Raw genomic sequence first — 20,337 nt, 5'->3', positions numbered from 1 at the left:
TTCTTTTTTCCATTTCCAGGAGTGTATAATCTAGGTTTAAATTAAGTTTCACAAAAGATGAAAGTATCAAACGGTCTACAGTGACCCTCAATTATCTTTAATTACTTATCTAACTTGTCGTAAATTACAGTGGCTGATGTGGCGTCTCAATAATTATATAACAGAAAAATCATTGCGTTTCAGATTTTAACTTACGTAGCAAATGTGAATACCATGAGCTTTAATTGACGATCAACACTAGTATTAGGCAAAAAGGGGGTGTAACAGATGAGACTTATGCAGTTCTGAGTGAAGCTTTATGCGCTGTTATGCGGCATCGCGTGCGTTCATTACCCTGTCGTTGGTTAGGCAGTGTCAGGGGGCGGCGGGCAGCGCAGCTCCATACAGCTCGCCGTCTCGGAAGCAACTCTCCCCTAACTTCTCCTTACTACAATTTACCGAAGTTTGTTTAAGAAAAACTATCTGGCTGTGTTTTCATCTGACCAGTCAGGGTCTCAATGTTAACCTTAAGCTCCGCCTACAAAAATTCTGTCTATCCAATGAGAAACGTTATACTTTTCGTGTTGGGACAATGTTTTTAACGTTTGCAACGTAACAGAGACGTGAAAAAGTCTCACGCTAAAACTTGCAGCTGGTGTGGCCCTTTTAGTGTAATCGTAAGATCTATTCTGTTCTTCTGGAGGGCTCTATCTTTTAACATGGGCTGGGGAGTGGTCCTGTCGGTTAGCTGGCGACGTGGGTGTCCGTCCTTACCGTAGGGCCTTCTAGCTTAATACGATTCTGCTCTCGGCTTCTGTTCTCGTTTCTCCCCTCGGAACTGCGTCTGTCTCACGGTGGGAAGCTATGACATGCATTTAGGCATTCTTGTGTTAGTCTGTGGTATTCCATTTGCTCACTCGTTACTCGTATTACTTTGGTTAATTTAATGTCACGATTTATTCGGAGCTATGTGACATACTGCTGGATTTGCTTATCATGTCAGGGTTTTCATAGAAGGTGTTGGATTAGCCTGACACCTTACAACGCGCTATCATATCTCCAATTTCATCTTCATCTAAATCCTCTTCCATTTCCAAAATATTGTCCTCAAGTACATCGCCCTTGTATAGACCCTCTATATACTCCTTCCACCTTCCTACTTTCCCTTCTTTGCTTAGAACTGGGTTTCCATCTGAGCTCTTGATATTCATTCAAGTGGATCTCTTTTCTCCAAAGGACTCTTTAATTTTCCTGTAGGCAGTATCTATCTTACCCCTAGTGATATGTACCTCTACATCCCTACATTTGTCCTCTAGCCATCCCTGCTTAGCCATTTTGCACTTCCTGTCGATCTCATTTTTGAGACGTTTGTATTCCTTTTTGCCTGCTTCATTTACTGCATTTTTATATTTTCTCCTTTCATCAATGAAATTCAACATTTCTTCTGTTACCAAAGGATTTCTATTAACCGTCGTCCTTTTACCTACTTGATCCTCTGCTGTCTTCACTATTTCATCCCTCAAAGCTACCCATTCTTCTTCTACTGTATTTCTTTCCCCCATTCTTGCCAGTCGTTCCCTAATGCTCTCCCTGAAGCTCTCTACAACCTCTGGTTCTTTCAGTTTATCCAGGTCCCATCTCCTCAAATTCTCACCTTTTTGCAGTTTCTTCAGTTTTAATCTAAAGTTCATAACCAATAGATTGTGGTCAGAGTTCACATCTGCTCCTGGAAATGTCTTACAATTTAAAACCTGGTTCCTGAATCTCTGTCGTACCATTATACAATCTATCTGATGTCTTCTAGTATCTCCAGGGTTCTTCCATATACACTCCTGGAAATTGAAATAAGAACACCGTGAATTCATTGTCCCAGGAAGGGGAAACTTTATTGACACATTCCTGGGGTCAGATACATCACATGATCACATTGACAGAACCACAGGCACATAGACACAGGCAACAGAGCATGCACAATGTCGGCACTAGTACAGTGTATATCCACCTTTCGAAGAAATGCAGGCTGCTATTCTCCCATGGAGACGATCGTAGAGATGCTGGATGTAGTCCTGTGGAACGGCTTGCCATGCCATTTCCACCTGGCGCCTCAGTTGGACCAGCGTTCGTGCTGGACGTGCAGACCGCGTGAGACGACGCTTCATCCAGTCCCAAACATGCTCAATGGGGGACAGATCCGGAGATCTTGCTGGCCAGGGTAGTTGACTTACATCTTCTAGAGCACGTTGGGTGGCACGGGATACATGCGGACGTGCATTGTCCTGTTGGAACAGCAAGTTCCCTTGCCGGTCTAGGAATGGTAGAACGATGGGTTCGATGACGGTTTGGATGTACCGTGCACTATTCAGTGTCCCCTCGACGATCACCAGTGGTGTACGGCCAGTGTAGGAGATCGCTCCCCACACCATGATGCCGGGTGTTGGCCCTGTGTGCCTCGGTCGTATGCAGTCCTGATTGTGGCGCTCACCTGCACGGCGCCAAACACGCATACGACCATCATTGGCACCAAGGCAGAAGCGACTCTCATCGCTGAAGACGACACGTCTCCATTCTCCATTCGTCCCTCCATTCACGCCTGTCGCGACACCACTGGAGGCGGGCTGCACGATGTTGGGGCGTGAGCGGAAGACGGCCTAACGGTGTGCGGGACCGTAGCCCAGATTCATGGAGACGGTTGCGAATGGTCCTCGCCGATACCCCAGGAGCAACAGTGTCCCTAATTTGCTGGGAAGTGGCGGTGCGGTCCCCTACGGCACTGCGTAGGATCCTACGGTCTTGGCGTGCATCCGTGCGTCGCTGCGGTCCGGTCCCAGGTCGACGGGCACGTGCACCTTCCGTCGACCACTGGCGACAACATCGATGTACTGTGGAGACCTCACGCCCCACGTGTTGAGCAATTCGGCGGTACGTCCACCCGGCCTCCCGCATGCCCACTATACGCCCTCGCTCAAAGCCCGTCAACTGCACATACGGTTCACGTCCACGCTGTCGCGGCATGCTACCAGTGTTAAAGACTGCGATGGAGCTCCGTATGCCACGGCAAACTGGCTGACACTGACGGCGGCGGTGCACAAATGCTGCGCTGCTAGCGCCATTTGACGGCCAACACCGCGGTTCCTGGTGTGTCCGCTGTGCCGTGCGTGTGATCATTGCTTGTACAGCCCTCTCCCAGTGTCCGGAGCAAGTATGGTGGGTCTGACACACCGGTGTCAATGTGTTCTTTTTTCCATTTCCAGGAGTGTATACAACCTTCTTTCAAGATTCTTGAACCGAGTGTTAGCTATGATTAAGTTATGCTCTGTGCAAAATTCTATCAGGCGGCTTCCTCTTTTATTTCTTCCCCCCAATCCATATTCACCTACAACTTTTCCTTCTCTCCCTTTTCCTACTATCGAATTCCAGTCACCACGAAGATTAAAATCTGTTAAACCAAAACACTGGCGGGACTTCGACAGTTTCATAACAGGAAAAAACTGACTGTACACACACGTTGAACCAAACACTGACATAACTTTAGCGGCTTGCCTGTGCAATCTAGGATGTAGATCATGAGGAACATTTTAAAGGAGTCTTGTAAATACCTGGATTGGACAAACAGGTCATTGAGCCAGGCGCTACAATGCACAGCTATCAACTCAAGTTGGAGGCAATGACGAGGTAAATCAGCAGCCAAAAGCGAGAACGGTCTGACAAACAAATCGAAATCAGTCTTCAAAGTGCTCAGCCTTGGAATCTCTTTTGAGAACTCATGATAATGTCTGGTCCGCAAATGACTGCCCTGAACTGCGGGAAATGTTCCATGTCGTGAGCCTGAAACTGTTATTTCCATAACATTAAATTTGTTTCATATCATTAATCTCATGTGGCATATCTGTTACCAAATGGTTCTCCACTTGCATTAAGGCGCTTAATGAATTGCAGTAATTGACGATGCCGACCATAAAAATTTTTTTCACTGCTCCATACAGCCTTAACTCAATTTTTTTCTCTACAGGATCTTTTTTTCTCTCTGTCAAAAGACAAGTGCATCATATTGCCTTTGTGGCTGGTGTTGCAGTGATGTTCCAATGTTCCAACATATAACAGTGCAATGGTGTATTAAGCACACTGTGTGGCCTTCAAACAACAGAAGAAGTAAAACAATTCCCTCTGAATACTGAATAACGTGGCTTCTAAACTTTTTCTATTTTTGGACAAGTGCATGGACGCCATAGTATTCCTAATGCAAAAAGTGAATCTTATTTAACACAACTTTAATTTTAGCAGACTGTGAGAAGCTGACTGCCTCGCCTTAGCTGCTTCTGGCTGCAGCCTTTTCCTGCTCACCGCTCACCCCTCACAGCCACTCGCCGTTGTGCTAAGGAGTGCTAGGCAAGAGCGCGGCTGCAGCGCACGCACTCGCGGAGGGCTGTTTGACCTGACCTGTATTAAGCTACCCTAAAGTAAAAAGTATTCAGATCACAATCATGGTAATATGTAGGACGCCTAGGCTGAACTCGTGGTGTAGGCCATACCAGAGGAGATTGTACAGTGACTAACCTGCAAAAAACAGCACTGTAGAGCCATTTTCGCATTAAAAACCTGTAACGCAGCATTTACACTTTATTCTTTGATTGTATAAAATTTTACTACCCATTTTATGATTTAGTGAAGTGACAAACATACAGAAAAGTTATACGAATTTTCTTTTGGCACTTATGGTTTTCCCTTTAGTTCGATTAGTATGTATTGTATGACACACCTTAAAAATAGATTACACAGGAAATACAAAAAAACATTATTAATGAGCTTTCTTTACTTTGCTATTACATATTTGCTATGCACCCACAACGACAGATACAGCACAATAGAAGTTGTGTATATTGTGGTGCAATTATGGGTGGAGCCATCACAATTTCGTAATAGTGATGTGGAAAATTATTTTGAATTTTTGCGATTGGTGTAATTATTACACCAAAAATATTCAACTTTTATTAAAACACACTATCTGACCAAAAGTATCTGGAAATCCCTAAGTAATGTGGATTTGCTAACTACATGTCATGAGAGGCGGATCAACAGTGTAAGAGTATGGGGAGAGTATTGTGTTGTCAGTAGAGGAGCAGGTGGTGGTGTCCTACTGACGACGAGAGGGGGAGGGGAAAGGGGCGCGAAATTTCGCTAGGCGGCTCAGACCGCGCGGCAGTAAAGCTGCAGGAACAGCATAATGGATCGCAGAGGTGAGTTCAGTGACTTCGGACAATGACTAGGCATTGGAGGTAAAACAGTGGTATTTCAACCTTTCTAAAACTGTCGAAGTAGACTGTTGATGAAATGAGTGTGGGATGGAAACGTGGAGAAACTACCAAAGAGAAACCAGACCAGGCAGACTTAATGTACTGATGTATACGGACCGTCGAGCACTGCAAAAGAAGGTTGTAAAAAAAGCACTAAATCAGCGGAAGGAATCACTCGTCAGCTCCAGAGTGCTACCAGCTAACACAACGGGTGTGCATGGGGAGCGAAAGAGTGGGGAACAATGGCCCAGTTGCTCCTCATAAGCTTCACGTTTCTGTGTCCAATGCTAAGCGACGGTTTATGTGGTATAAAGAGCGACGTGAATGGACGATGGATGACTAGAAATGATCGATTTTGAGTGATGAATCACGCTATACCCTATGAGAATCACAGTGAAGGGGAGGGTGTGGAGAATGCCTGGAGAACGTTACATGTGGTCATATGCCATGCCAACAGTAAAGTACAGAGGAGATGGTGTTATGGTATGAGGGCGGGGATTCCGTGGTTAGAATGTGGTCCCATTGTTGCAGTTAAGAAAACACTGAATGTGGAAGGATATGAATGCATTTTACCTTTTTCTGCATTGTCTACTGCGCAGAGTAGAGGAACAGTTCAGATGCGATGATTGGTTTATCATAATGACAACGCACCCTGTCTTAAAGCATCATCTGAGTGACAATGGTTTGTGGAGAATAACGTTTTAGAAATATACTGACCTGCCGAGTATCCCGACCGGAACCCGATAGAACATTTTTGAGATGCGTTAGAACGTCGACTTAGATCCAGGCCCCAGTGTCCAACACAGCTACCTCTTGTGATTTCGGCTGTCATCCCTCCACAGAATTCAGACCCCCCATTGAAAGTGTCTCAAGCCGAGTTCAAAAATGGTTCAAATGGCTCTGAGCACTGTTTCAATATGAAATCTATTGTAGTGTCGTCAGTCGCCTAGGACTTAGAACTAATTAAACCTAACTAACCTAAGAACATCACACACGTCCATGCCCTACGCAGGATTCGAACCTGCGACGTAGCGGTCGCTCGGTTCCCGACTGTAGCGCCTAGAATAGCATGACCACACCGGCCGGCGCCGAGTTCAAGTCGTCATAAAGGTTAAGGGTGGACACACCACATATTAGTGTCTATCAACATGTGACCTGAGACTTCTGTTCAGACAGTGTACATTCGTGTTTTTGTAACTCATTTCTTTACATGACTTTCGAATTTCCCGCTAAAACGCACACAGTGGTCGCGTGACATTTGCTATGACGTCACGAGTCAACAAGCTGTCGGTCGGACGCCATGGATTCCAAAATAGATTGTGCACTTCCTGCACTACGTTGTTAACGAATATAGTTATCTAGAAATGGTTTAGTCCAGCTTCAGGCGGTCAAGAATGTGCGTCTGGTAAAACATATATGGATCCTGATTCGGGGGGAATGAACTGTATAAGAAATTGGCTTTCCACAGTATAGAATCTACTTCAGGCTCGCAGATTTCCGTTAGCCAGTTTTACGAGTGTAATTCTTAGCGATATTCACAAATGAAGAGCCACATGTTTGAGTGGGCGACGCTGGGAACTTGACGCGAAGGGGCGCAGGCTCGAGACATGTATGTTTACTTAGTTTATCCACTGAAAAGTTCAGCAAAATAAGACTATATAAATAATTACTTCTAGGTCTTTTTCGATGGTTAGAGATGCATTGAAACACAGAAAAGGAAAGAAATAAAGAACATATCTATAAAATTCTGCATAAATAAAATGAGTCACTTTACTATCCAGTTGTGACAATACTGTGGCTTATTTAACCCCTTAAGAACGAAAAGTCTTTACACTAACTTATAATTTTAATAGCAGCCCAGGTATAATTTTAATTAAAGTAATGTAGCATAATAAACTTTCTGACAGCTTGGCCTGCAGCTTCTGCATCTGGTTGAAATGCATATTGTTCGACGTCACTCACCTACACAGCATCAGGGTGAAACACATCTCCATCTTCTATTCCAAAGTTGTGTAGAACTGCAGCAGCCAAAATTACATTCCCGACACTTGTTTAGTTTAGATCGCACTGTTTTAATGAAACTTTGGAAACGTCTTTTCCAAACGCCGAACGCACGCTCTATTACACGACTGGTTGCAATATGAAATCTATTGTAGTGCCGTTCAGCTCCTGAGTGGGCCGGAAACACACGCGTCATAAGATGTTTGGAGAGAGTATATCCACTGTCTCCAACAAGAAACCCATCATACTATCCATTTTCAAATTCTGAAGCAACTTGACGATTGTCCCAAATGCCTGCATCATGCGTGGAAACCTGCCAACGGCTTACCACGTTCAAAATCTTCATATTGGCATCACAGATGATTTGTGTACTGATAGAAAAGAATTTCCTGTGATTTCTGTATAGTTCAGCTTGTGCTCCAGAAGGACGAAGTGTGGGTATATGTAGACAATCTATGGCCCATATGGCATTTGGGAATCCACCAGTTCGATAGATGTAGCTTTTGTTCTTTGATATATTTTCTTGGCTCTGTTGCATGGACACATACAGTGTCTTTAAAGCAATTAAACTGTTTATCTCACTGTTAAAAGCTCTTCCAGCAGTAGTACGACGGATATTAATGAGACCTCTGCCACGATTTGATAAGTACCAGTGTGAAAGATCCGCAGTCCACAAAGAAGTTGCAGCCCAGGAGACAAAGCACGGTTCCTGTCAGAATTATGCTGCAGTTACGGCTCCTGCCTACCAAGCAGCAAATCAAAAGATTCCTTACGAAACCCAAACCGCTCTTTGAAATGATTGACGCTATACATCCCAAATGGGTCTCTTTTCTCCATTACAACCCTTATTTTTGGGATGTCCACCTCTTTCTTCAACTCCATATATTCTACGTAGTCCATGAAATTCATAGAATTCGACACTGAAAATACAGAGCTCAAAGATCTCACCTTACGCTTACATTACCCCACTACTCCCTAGGAACAAGTTTTTGCATTTTTTCTCTTTAAGTTACTATAGCGTACTCTTCAGTGGTGCTCTCCACCAGTAAGTGAGTAAATAAACTTACTTCAGAAGTAAATGAATAATTCACTCATGGTGTACTATCGTCTGGAAGTCGCCGATTTCCTACTCTTTCAGTAAATTACTACTTCAGTTTCACTTACTCCTGGTTGGTGCTCGCCACCCTAAGTGTAGTTGAGTGTGTAGAACTAAAACATAATTTTGTCATTAATGTGAACAGTCGCCTTATTTACATACCCTGTGAACTGTATAATTTCACAACATTAGGCAATAGAATCGTTCAAATGATTGAGGGAACATGTGACAAACTAACATATGCTCAGCTGTAGGGTCAGATGACGGCAGACTTCGTTTCAGTTTTAGAATACTAGGGAAGTGCTGAGCCTGGAAGTGAGATTGCTTCCGAAACACTCATACGACCCTTCCTAGAATATTGCTCTAGTGTATGGGACACATTCCAAATAGGACGAACGGGGGTACTGAACGTGTACGTGTAATGATCGAAGGTTTGTTCGAACTGTGGGAGAGTGTCACGGAAATGCTGGAGAAACTGAACTGGCAGACACCTGAAGAACGACGCAGACGATTAATGGAAAACCTACCTACAAAGTTTCAGTAACTAGTTTTAGATGAGGAATCTGGGAATATACTACTACGCCACCACGGGGATCGCGAGGACCAAATTAAATTAATTACAGTGCATACAAAGGCGTATAAACAGTCATTCTTCTTGCTCTCCTTACATGAACTGAACGTGAAGAAGCAGTAATTAATACAATAGGAAGTACTCTCTACCATAGATTTCATAGTGATTTGCAGAGTATGGATGTAGATATGTGATTCGACAAAAATGTGGAAACTCGGTGAGGAATGCAATGCATAAATGCTGTTGCTAGCCAAAGTTGCTCGTTCTGCTGTTGTATTTGGTCACGAACAGGGTCTGTGCAATTCTCTCAAGGTGCTACAAGTGTCAGTCTTTTTCAGAACAGTGTTCTGTGTAGCTTTAAGAGTATAATGTCGGAGGTAAGTAAATAAATACGTGGGCAAATTGTTGATGTCTTTATGGTATTTGCTACTGTCACGAAGGTTGTTGAAGTGGTTCGTATTTCGAGAAGCAACGTATCAAAGATTTATACTGCGTGGAAGGAAAGCGGGGAAACATTATACCCTAAGTCACAACGCGGACGAATGTGTATTCTGAGTGATCGTGAGACATGATAATTGGAAAGGACTGTGACGACAAATAAGAGGACGACAGCTGCAAAAGTCACTGCAGAACTGAATGCCCCACTCGCAGACCCTGTCAGCAACAAAACAACACGAAGGAGAATCCATAAACAGGGAACCGCAGAGCGATCTGGAATTCCAAAACCAAGCATAACGATTTAATGGCTGTAACAGGAAAACGAAGTGCTAAAGCCATAAAACCTTCACTGTGGAGCAAAGGAAGGAAGTCATTTGGACTGATGAGTCTTATTTCACACTGTTACCAACCACTAGGCGAATTTACCTTTAGCATATCCATGTCCCAAACAAACGTACGATATAAACAGCCTGTCCCAAGAGTGAAACATGGCGAAGACTCAGTGATCAGTTGGGCAGCAATACTGTGGTATCCCTTGGACCAAACGGTTGCACTGCAAGATCACTTTGCTGTCAAGGATTGTGCGATAATTTTGGCTGATCAGGTCCATTTCATGGAACTACTTTTGTTCACCAATAGTGATGCTATGTTCCAAGGAGACATAGCTCATATCATCCAGGATTGGTTTGTGAACAAGAGAGTGAATAGTCGCTGCTGCCTTGGCCACCACCAGTCACAGGTTTCCATATTTTTTACTCTTTATGGTCTAATTTGGAAAGACGCTTGAGTGATCGCTATCCACTTCCCTCATAGTTACCTGAACTTGCCATTATTTTGCAAGAAGAATAGTACAAGATTCGCTTGAAGGCGGTGCAGGACCAGTACTTAGTCAGTCCGAGACGACTAGAAGCTTTCAACGCGTTGTAGCGATCCTGCAAGTGCGCCTCAATGTGTCCCCTACTGTTTCCCCACCCAGCCTTGCATCACACGTATACTCACGTCCACACACACACACACACACACACACACACACATACACACGAGCGCATGCGCGTACGCTTCCGTACTTCTGGGTAGCAGTATACTCCTCTCCTTAGAACAAATCTCAAACCGAGCGAGGTGGCGAAGTGGGATGACGCAGGAATCACAGTCAGGAGGACAGCAGTTCGAGTCTCCGTCAGAACATCCACATTTAGGTTTCTTTCTCATCATTCCCCAGTCCACGCTTATGCTTGGAAAAATGCGGGAAACCTAAATGTAGATGGCCTGACAGGAGTATGAACAGCCGTTCTCCTAACTTTGATATCTGCATCATCTCGCTACGGCACCTCCCTCGGTTTTGGTGATGAGATTTTATGATTACAGAGGATGCCGTCTGCGTAGTTTTTAACCATTTATTTTGTTACGAAGCTTTCGCATTGTCAAATATTATAATCTTGTACTTGTTGACAAGTTCACGTGAGGTGATTATTTTTTTATGTGGCCAACTCATCGTGTTCGAGTACTTCCCAAAACTGGTTCTTCCAGCAGATTCCAAAAACAAGTAATATACAATAATCTGCGGCACATCAGTAGTCCACATTGTATTTGATGTGCAATGTAGAGCAGCAATGGAAACGCTGGACTCTCGTTCTGGAAGATTAACATTTCCAGGGGTTTCTCTACCTCATTTCATGCGAATGATGTGATGGCTCCTTAAACAAGGTTATTCTCAGTATCTTTCCCACTGAACTTTCAAGTGAGATAGTGCCCCTTTGCAATAATTCTGATTCAAGGCATCTTAAACTGTAACCTTCATTACCACAGAGCAAGGATAACGAGCTGGCTAAAAATCCAAGTATATGTTTAATAACGCTCCAACATTCATAGTAAAATTGCATTAGCTAGTCTTGACTGAAAACGGTAGCCTTTGAATTCACGTAGAGAATTATTTATTTACATAACACACGTACGGAGGTATTTCAGGCTATTTTCGAAGAATTTCATGTCCTGAATTCAGACAAGGCATTAATGTTTACCGAGGAGCTCACATTTCTAAAACATAAGATTTTAGTGAAATGTGCATCATGTGCGTATCCAATCTTCGTTGCTAGCGTCTGTCATAGTTTTCATACACTGATGAAAACTTTCATCTTGTTTCTCACTGGCGTCTCTCACATTTTAAGGAAAAAGTTCTAAATGGTAAAAAGCGTACCGCAACTCATGTTACGCCCAAGGGATTTCAAATATTAATCATCTCGTTCACCAGTACAACATACTTTCAGCTTTTCGCTTGTCTGACAACTACAACAAATGAAGTCGAGACCTCTCAATCATCCTTATTTGTGGAACATCAAATACATCTGCCTTATTTTTTTCCGCACTCATCTCAGACATTTTTCCCTCTATATGCAAAGCGTGATTTGTTCTTATCAAACGCCCTTACAAACTGCTTAAAAAGGCCTAGCTTGGTATACAGTGGAGGAAAGGTCATTTTCTCTCTTTCAACTAAGGGATCGTTAATGGCATTCTTTCTCCCAGCATCCACGTTTTCTCTCTGAGGCCTTCTTCTCTAACTCAGTGGTGTGCTTTGTCTTTGTTGTTCCAAAGGCACAAGAAGCGAGTATATTTGGTGTATCCATTTTGATAAACATCGAGAAAGTTCGCCATTTATAACTCACTGAGTGAGCAACTGGTATTCAACTGCATTTGTTACCATTGAGTATACGCATTTCAAACTTCCCTTTGAGCTGCCATTAGATAGGAGCAAATCATCTGGAAAACATTTGAGAGGAACCATTTTCTTAGGTGTTCTCTCATTTCGCGACAAAATATGAGTTTCTCTTCTTGAGAGTATAACAAATCAAGATGAAAGGGTTGCTGGATCAACAAGAGGTTATGACCACATCCTGGGTCAACCGCAAGATACGATACCACATCCATATGGGTAACGTTTATTCGCATTTCGATCGTAAAGTACCGGACATATGACTTTTATGCAAGTACGCGATACTTGAAGTATTTACGAAACAATATTTTGTTCCAAATTTACCCTCTTATTGCGACTTAAAACACACTTATATAACTAGTCGTGATTGCCTCATGTTTTCACCAGAATTCCAAATATCATTTTGAGCTACAGAAATTCGTAATTTATTATTCACCAGACACTAGTCTTCAGTCTATTCAGAAACCGTAACTAACTTCACCAGAAACGATTTCGCTTGATGTAATAATGTATTACTGCGATATGCAAAAAAAATCTTGGGACTTTTTGTGCATTGGAAGTTTTAAATTTTTTTTCGTGAATATGTAAAATTTCTTTTGTAACTGTTTTGGCTCTTGGGTTATGTAACCATAAGAAGATCAGTTTTTTCTTCAATTCCCTTTCTTTGCAAAACCAAATATCAGTATAATAATTACTTCGGCAAAGGAAATTCTAGAATGTTCTGGACAACAATTCTATGTTATATAGAACTGGATAGTGCCAAATCAGACACAATGGGTGAGTTACCTTTTAAGCAGTTGTTTATGACACATTGTCTGTGAGATTTCTTATTAGCAACTGTCATGTGTGAATGAGCTCCTTTAATTTGAAAAGTGGTCTCCATGATGAGACTATACTTTTGTCGCCTTATTGACTGATAAAAACGTTAACACTAAGGAAACCTGTTTTATTGTCTTTTGCCAGGGGGGCAAACTAACTGAGAAATAAATCAAAGAGAAGTATTAAGAAATAGTTTCTTCACTGCCTAGTAAAAAAGCTGAAGACCAGTTCATACCCTAGTTAGGCTACGAGCCCACTTCTCACTGAATCTGATTAGATCTTGAATGAGTTTCTTTGTCACGAAGTCCATTGCAATAAATTGGCAGAAAAGAACTTCAGCTAATAAGTGCATCACATTTTCAAGTAAGTGTGCTATTACATAGTTGCAATAGAGGTTCATTTAAACTAGAACGTTTCCTCAGTGATATTTTGGCTCAGATGGACCATTTCATGAGGAACATAGGTAGCACACCACTTTCTCTTCTGTGGTAAAAGGTAAATTGGTTCCTTGTTCAAGCACATTTTTGTTGTTCAACCAGTAAATTCAGCAGCTCTTTTTCACAGATTGAGATCTCTAGTGGGGCCATTGATACGTCTCAGTTGGCCGCGCAGAATGGCCGTGCAGTTTTGTCTTCATGTCAGGAATTGCACGACCCCTCCCACTGGAGGTTCGAGTACACCCACGGGCATATGTGTGTGTGTGTATGTGTTGGTCTTAGCGTAGGTTAGTTTAAGTAGTGTGTATGTGATTATTGATGGCCTCAACAGTTTGGTCCCTTAGAAATTCACACATATTTGATTATCTCAGTTGAATCTTTTAGGAGCTGATGCCATACCCTCATAATCACTGTCATCTTTATAAGTATCAGAGGAACAACACTGGTCCTGACAAATAACTGTCATCGGAGTAGTTTCTGGGTTCCCTCTAAACCAACTGTACCCCAAATTTGAAACTTTGACGTTGTTATTGTTGCCAAACTCTTTACACAATCAATAATATGTCTTCTTTTTTCGTTCAGCATTTATTCTCAATCTATGTAGCAAAACACATCAGAATGATTCACACAACTTCTGCTTTAACATATTTTATTTCTGTTCAACAACACAAATACAAAAATCTGCATCACAATATGTTTCCTAGCACAATTATCATGTGAAGCCATCCTTGCTCTACTCTGCAAGGCGAGAGCTACCAAACTAACATATGACTCCATCTGGTGGATATTCCTGGAACTAATTGCAAAGGAGACGGACAATAGGGCAAACATACAGGAGGCAATCGTGGTACATGTGATTTAGAATCGCACAAAAGTGACTTATAATTGCACATTTCGTGTAGAAGTGTATGTTAAAGAACACTGATACAGAAAAGTAAAGGAACGGACGAGAACTGATTTCATGTTTAGATTTAGCGCCCCAACTATAGCTAAAACCGATTCTAAAATTCTGAAGAACAGTTCTTAATGTTAGTAATATGTGTACAAAGCGCCAATGTAAATTTGCTTTCTTCAGTCTGATTAGCTATATAAACAATAAATTATTTCTGTTTAAGATACTAAATTTTCTTTCAGAAGAAGCAGCGTCCAAGCATCCATCCACTCAAATTAAGGTTATCCATGGATGCCTGTGTATCGCGTAACACAGCTGCCAGAAAGATTCCTCAGATTACATGCAACTGAATTCTTTCCCATCCTTCTCTCACTGAGGAAGTATTCCATACATAATAATGCCGTTGTCAATGTAGATTTGAACCACAACGTTACTTCTTTTCTTTCAAATATCTTCATTGAACGACGACTGGTTTCGTTCTTTAGTTAATACCTGTGGTGGCCACGCTGTGCAAAGACAGAATGATGGGATTCTGAACGATCCTTGCTTCTTTTCTATCCTGTTCTTTTATGTTATATTAGTTTCCTTGTCTAGTTAGTGTCTGTGCATAATCAGAATGCTCTACTTCACAAACTACACTGCTAAATGACACATTACGCACTGAAATGTGAATTCGTGGGAAACTCATTCCTAGTTTGAGACTTGTAACTCCTGCGTGATAAGGAGTTACATTCAAACACTGTTTTGGAACAGATATCATAATTCGTAAGTGATAAACGTTGACGATATTTTTCTAGGAAATTCTAAGAACGAACGAAAATACGCTGCTGGCCTTTGAAACAAATCACCAGGAAAGACAGTAAAAGATGACATTTAATTTATAGTGCGTGTAGTGTCATAGGATCAATGCAGGAAAAAAATCTGTAGGTGATTTGGAAGTATACAGGTTCCGAAATTCACATGCCACAGTCACATTAATGTGACCAACAACTGTTGCAGATGCGGAAAACAGTGCATTCGTTAACGTAATGCGGAAATGGAGTGATTTATATGAAGTCGAAAAGGAACATGATAATTGGCTTTCGGACCAGCGGTGGAAGCATTTCTGAAATGGCTAAGTTTGTGAACTGTTCACGTGCCACTGAGGTTACGGTAAAGGCCTATCTTGAATGGCAAAATGGCTCTATCCGGAACCAGCAGTGCAGCATGGGCCATAGAGAACGAAGGTGAATGACGACTTTGGAGATGTGTATGTGCGCATAGATGTGCAATGGTTAAGCACCTGAACACCCAGATGACCCAAGCAGCTAGCAGCAGTGTTTCTGCAACGACCATTCAGCGTTGCTGTGGATGGGCCTCTGCAGCAGGAGCCTGGTTTATGCACCCAAGCTAAATGCAATACATCAGTAGCAATGTCTGGAATAAGCATGCAAATCCTGCATCTGGCGTCCACTTAGTGGCGACAGGTGGCCTTTTAGGATGAGTCACGTTTGAAGTTGCGTTAGATGGATGGCTGTTGGTACATACAGCATGAAACGACTCAAAGGAAACACTCTGCAACCTACAGGGAACCTAATGATCTGGGGAATTAGTTACTGGCATTCCGTAGGTACTCTCGTCTTTCTGATGGCACAATGGATCAACACAAGTTTTTGTATCGACCTGTTCTTCGGGATCATATCCACCTCTACATGCAGTGTCTGTTTGCTTTACACAATGGCATCTACAAGAAGGACGAAGTTATGTGTTACACAGCTTGCAGTGTATGTGCACGGTTTGAAGATCAACAGGATGAGTGTACTGTATTCTGCTGGCAATCAACCTCGCCAGGTTAAACCAAACCGAGAATCTACGGGACCAACTCCATTGGTTGTTCCTGCTGTGGATCCTCAACTGAGAGACGTAGCTTAGCTGATAACGGCACAGGAGTGGAGAAGACTCCATATACCTCCTGGTATCACTCAGAACTTCACTGACTCTCTCTCTCAACATCCCATTTTCTCAGATGTCCTCTAATTTCGTGACAAAACACGAGATTTTCTTCTTTTGAGTATATCAGATCAAGATGAAAGGGTTTCTGGATCAACAAGACGTTATGACCACACCCTGGGTCAACCGAAATATACGATACCACATCCATTTGGGGAACTTTCGTTACCATTTCGATCGTAAAGTACCTGATTTACGACTTTAATCTAAGTTCACGATACTTTCAAGTATTTACGAAATAATACTCTTCTTCAAATTTACCTTTCTATTGCGACTTAAAACACGAAAACTTAAAATTACGAAAATGGGTCAGTCTACAATTGTGTCTTTGCGTCTATATTTTTAAAAAATTGGTAACTTTATTGGTTTTTATTAGATTTCATTCCATTTATATAACTAGTCGTGATTGCCTCATGTTTTCACCAGAATTCCAAATATCATTTTGAGCTACAGAAATTCGTAATTTACTATTCACCAGAGACTAGTCTTAAGTCTATTCAGAAACCGTAACTAACTTCACCAGAAACAATTTCGCTTGATGTAATAATGTATTATTGCGATATGTAAAAAAAATCTTGGGACTTTTTGTGTATTGGAAGTTTTTTTTTTTCGTGAATGTGTAAAATTTCTTTTGTAACTGTTTTGGTTCTTTGCTTATGTAACCATAAGATCAGTTTTTTCTTCAATTCCCTTTCTTTGAAAAACCAAATACCAGTATAATAATTACTTCGGCAAAGGAAATTCTAGAATGTTCTGGACAACAATTCTATATTATATAGAACTGGATAGTGCCAAATCAGACACATTGAGTGAGTTACCTTTTAAGCAGTTGTTTATGACACATTGTCCGTGAGATTTCTTATTAGCAACTGTCATGTGTGAATGAGCTCCTTTAATTTGAAAAGTGGTCTCCTGATGAGACTATACTTTTGTCGCCTTATTGACTGATAAAAACGTTAACACTAAGGAAACCCGTTTATTGTCTTTTGCCAGGGGGGCAAACTAACTGAGAAATAAATCAAAGAGAAATATTAAGAAATAGTTTCTTCACTGCCTAGTAAAAAAGCTGAAGACCAGTTCATACCCTAATTAGACTACGATCCCACTTCTCACTGAAAGAAGATGAGTATTTTTCTTTATTATAGAAACTGTCTGATTAGATCTTGAATGAGTCTCTTTGTCACGAAGTTCCATTGCAATAAAATGGCAGAAAAGAACTTCAGCTAAAAACGTGCATCACATTTTCAAATAAGTGTGCTATTACATTGTTTCAATAGAGGCTCATTTAAACTAGAATGTCTCATCAGTGATATTTTTGCTAAGATGGACCATTTCATGAGGAAGATGGGTAGCACAAAGCTTTGTCTTCTATGGTAAACGGTAAATTGGTTCTTTGTTCAAATACATTTTTGTTAATCAACCAGTAAAACAGTAATTCATCAGCTCATTTTGACAGCTTGAGATCTCTGGTGGGGTCATTAATTCATCTCAGTTGGCTGCGCGGTGTGGCCATACGGTTTCAGGCTTTATGTCACGGATTGCGCGGCCCTTCCCGGCGGTGGTTCGAGACGACCCTCGGGGATATGTGTGTGTGTGTGTGTGTGTGTGTGTGTGTGTGTTGGTCTAGCGTAAGTTAGTTTAAGTAGTGTGTAAGTCTAGGGACTGATGACCTCAACTGTTTGATCCCTTAGGAATTCATACACATTTGAACATCTCAGTTGAATCTTTTAGGAGCTGATGCCATACCGCCATAATCACTGTCATCTAAATTAATATCAGAGGGACAACACTGGTCCTCACAAATAACTGTCATTAGATTAGTTTCTGGGTTCCCCCAAAACCAACTGTATGTTTCCTAGCACAATTATCACGTGAATCCATCCTTGCTCTAAACTGCACGGCGAGAGCTCACAAACTAACATACAACTCCATATGGTGGATATTCCTGGAAATAATTACAAAGCAGTCTGACAATAGGACAAACACACAGGAACCAATCGTCGTTCATGTGATTTAGAATTGCGCAAAACTGACTTACAGATGCACATTTCGTGTAGTTGTGTATGTTAAACAACACTGATCCAAAAAAGTAGAGGAACAAAGGAAAATTGATTTCTTATTTAGCTTCAGTGCTAAAATCGATCCCAAAATCCTAAACATAAAAAAACTGTTTCATGTTGACCTGTATAATTACTACAGTTCTTGATTTCTCTAAGTATTTTAGAACAGATTAACGTTGCGGTATGCTGATGAACAATCATTTATGTTAGTAATATGTGTACAAGGCGCCAATGTAAATTTGCCTTCTTCAGTCTGATGAGTTAAATAGACAATAATTTATTTCTGCTTAAGATATTAGATTTGCTTTCAGTAGAAGCGGCGTTCATGTATCCAGCCACTCAGATAAAAACTATCTATGGTTACTCTGAATCGCGTGACGCAACTGCCAGAACGATTCTTCAAATGACATGCAGCTGAATTCCTTCCTCATACTTTTCTCACTGAGGAAGTATTCCGTACGTCGTTATTTCTTTCAAACATCATTGTACGACGGCTAGCTTCGTTGTTTAGTTAATATCAGTGGTGGCCACGCTGTGTAAAGAAAGAATGGTGGTATTTTTAACGATCCTACCTTCTTTCTATCATGTTCTTTTAAAGAATATTAATTTCGTTGTGTAGTTAGTATCTGTGCATAACCAGAATGCTCTACTTCACAAAATACACTGCTAAATGACACATTACGCACTGAAACGTGAATTCGTGGGAAACTCACTCCTTATTTGAGACTTGCAACTCCTGCATGATATGGAGTTATTTGCCAACATTGTTTTGGAACAGAAATCAGAATCCGTATGTGGCAATCGTTGATGATGTTTCTGTAGGACCTTTTAAGAAAGAACGAATATTCGCTGGTGGCCATTGATACAAATCACCAGAAAGACAGTAAAAAGTGACATTTTATTTATAGTGCGTCTAATATCATAGGAACAATGCGTGAAAAAATCTGTAGGTGATTTGGACGTATACAGGTTCCGAAATTTACGTGGTACAGTCACATTAATGTGCCCAACGACTCTGTTAGATGTTAGCATGCAATATCCACTCAAAGACAATAGGTGGCAGCACTAGCAGTGGAGGGTATATGAAGCGTGTTGCGCAAATGCGGAAAACAGTGCTGTCGTTAACGTAATGCGGAAATGGAGTGATTTATATGAAGTCCAAAAGGAGCAGGATAATTGGCTTTCGGGCCAGCGGTGGAAGCATTTCTGAAATGGCTACGTTTGTAAACTGATCACGTGCCACTGTGGTTGAGGTAAAGGCCTATCGTGCATGGCAAAATGGCGCTATCCGAAAACAGCAGTGCTCCACGGGCCACAGAGGACTGAGATGAACGACGACTTTGCAGATGTATATGGGCCAATAGCTGTGCAATGGTTAAGCACCTGACCACCCAGATGACCCAAGCAGATACCAACAGTGATTTCTCAACGACCATTCAGCGTTGCTGTGTATGGGCTTCTGCAGCAGGGGCGTGGTTCATGCACCTATGCTACCTGCTAGTCATCGGTAGCAATGCCTGGAATGAGCATGCAAATCCTGCATCTGGCGTCCACTGAGTGGCGACAGGTGGCCTTTTAAGATGAATCACGTTTGAAGTTCCAGTAGATGGATGGCTGTTGGTACATGCAGCATGAAACGACTCAAAGGAAACACTGTGCAACTGGGAGGGAATCTTAATGATCTGGGGAATGAGTTCCTGGCATTCCCTAGCTACTCTCGTCATATTCGTGGCGCAGTGGGTCAACACAAGTACTTGTATCGACCTGTTCTTTGAGATCCTATCCACCTCTACATACAGTTTCTTTTTTGCTTGACACAATGGCATTTACAAGAGGGACGAAACTATGTGTTACACAGCTTGCAGTATATGTGCGTGGTTTGAAGATCAACGTGATGAGTGCACAGTACTCCGCTGGCCACCAACCTCCTGAGATGAAACCAAATCGAGAATCTATGGGACCAACTCGATTGGGCGTTCCTGTGATGGATCCTCAACTGAGAAACGTAGCTTAGCTGATCATGGCATTGGAGTTGGCAAGACTCGATATCCCTCCTG

This window comes from Schistocerca serialis, chromosome 3 (assembly GCF_023864345.2).
Source record: "Schistocerca serialis cubense isolate TAMUIC-IGC-003099 chromosome 3, iqSchSeri2.2, whole genome shotgun sequence".
NCBI lineage: Eukaryota > Metazoa > Arthropoda > Insecta > Orthoptera > Acrididae > Schistocerca > Schistocerca serialis.
This window is presented reverse-complemented; position numbering follows the sequence as displayed.